This window comes from Theobroma umbraticum, unplaced genomic scaffold (genome assembly GCF_002168275.2).
Source record: "Theobroma umbraticum cultivar Fairchild unplaced genomic scaffold, ASM216827v3 scaffold_20.0, whole genome shotgun sequence".
Classification (NCBI taxonomy): Eukaryota; Viridiplantae; Streptophyta; class Magnoliopsida; order Malvales; family Malvaceae; genus Theobroma; species Theobroma umbraticum.
Window position 1 is genome coordinate 103,197 of NW_018397266.1, and position 2,459 is coordinate 105,655.

Consider the following 2,459-nt stretch of genomic DNA (forward strand, 5'->3'; position numbering starts at 1 on the left):
ATAAATGATGCATTATTTTCTACTAAGTCTTAGGTTTTACTTAACCATTATGATTTTCAAATTTGGATTTTGTGTATTTTATTCTTCCTTCTCTTTTTTGTTTCTCTCTTTTTTAAAAAAAAATTATTTTCATTAGTTTTTACCATTATATTTTTTTTATCAATGCATGAATAAAATCTTCATCTCAAAGAAATTTTTCAAGACCATCCCAAGTATTTGGTAAAGTCTAAGGATTTTGCCTTACTTAGAGAATTTCTCAAGAAAACTAGCTTTTACAAGCCCTTAAGAAGATCCCATCATCGAAGGTTGTCACTTATGAACCAAATACACATCATTAGTGTACATGATGCAACCATGAATTGATGATTTGATTTCTCAATTTGAATAATGAAAAAAAAACCCTTGTATCGAAAAAATCATTCATAAACCATCCTAACTCTCTAGTGAAGTCTTGAAGTTTTTTTTCTCACCTAGGGAATTCTCGAGAAAACTTGTCTCTACAAGCTTTTCAAGAAAATCCCATCATTGGGGTTTGATGCTGATTTGCAAGATAATTGACTCATATGAGATGCAAAATCATGGATGATGAAAAATGAATGTATTAATAAATGTGATATTTGATTTATAACCTTGTGATAATATAATTGATATTTTACTTTAATTGAATACCTTTTATTCTTATTAGATTTTAAAATGATTATTTGAATTAATGGAGTTTTGGAATATAAATATAGGATTTTCCTATTACTTTGGTGAAAACCACAATTAAATTCCTTATTTTAGAAATCCAACTCAAAAATGTAATTCTTTTTATTCCAAAAGAGATTCCATCCTCCAAGTAATTCAAATAACATTTTCATTTATAATTAATTTTAACACCATAATGATTTTAATTTTCTATTAATTAGTTAACCCAGTGTATATATAAAATTAAAAAAAATTTAAAATAATTTTTTGAGTTAATGGAGTATTAGAATATAAAATTAGGATTTTTCAAACAATTTGGTGAAAACCCTTATAAAATTCCTCACCTAGGAAAGTTGACATGGAAATGTGACTCTTCACATTCCCTAGTGAAGTTCCCTCCTCTAATCAACTCAAATAACTCATTTTTATTTTTGTTTTTTAAGATTAAGCAATTTTATTACTAAATGTCGTAGCTAGAACTAGCTATGGGATTTATAGATACAATTGAATACAATAAAAAAAGTATAATATCTAAGAAAAGACTCTAAACTATTTAAAAAAATTCAAATAAACCCTTATACTTATATTGCATTTAATCAAGCCCTTATAGTTTTATTTTGAGCCAAATAAGTTCTTATACTTTTATTTTGAGCCAAATAATCTCTTATGACTAGTGATTATTAGTTAATATCATTTGTTATTCCATGTCACATGGGGCTAACATAATATATTAATATATCATAATTGATAATAATGTGAAATACTAACATATCATAATTGATTATGACGTGACATACTAATTTAATATAATAACATGACCATATTACTTTTTTTACCCTCCATATTGACTCCATGTTAGTGCCATGTTGATATAAAATGATAAGTGATATTTTAACTAATGATAAATAGTCAATCATTAATCATAAAGGCTTATTTTACTCAAAATAAAAATATAAGAGCTTAATTGAAAGTAAAAAAAAATAAAGATTTTTTACAATTTTTTTAAATAATTTAAGAATTTATTTGAATATTATACCTAAAAAAATCATAAAAACTCCAATAAGTGAAAACATGGATTTGGGGATATCCAAGCCTACTTTCAAAATAATATAGGCCCACAGTTACAGTCCACACCTACAAGTGCTCCCTGATGTAATCCCACAGCTACTGTCCACGTGGATTATTCCCAATCACATATAAAAATCCGTTAGATCTGAATTCCAAGATGTACACTAGAGTTGGCCCAAGCATATTCAACTTCCGAATCCCATCGCAATTAGGATTCCTAGGAAAAATATGCAACTCTTCACCCTTTAAAAACCAAACTCTTAAGCCCACCACAATTCTATTCAAAAACTTGCCAAAAATCAACCTTTCTTTCTTTCTTTTTTCGTTTTTTTAAATTTTTATTCACTAAACATATTTCTTATATTCTATTTATTATTATATTTTTTACTTTATTATTATCATCATCATCATTATTATTATTATTATTAATTTTTATATGTAAATCTTTAAAAACTTTCCCACTCTTCTAATGCATTAGCCTAATAATGTTTTTTTATATATTTTGAATCTTCATTCCTAGTTTGCAAAAAATATAAATTAAATTAAATAAATTAATAAATACAAATGAGGTTAACCCAATATGCAAGGCAAAGGAGAGAACCTATACCTTTTATGGGCTGAGTAAACCTAAGTTGCTTGGTAACAGGGAAGAAGCACACCACCTAGTCCAAGATCAATTAACACTAAGAAAAGAAAGCCTGCCT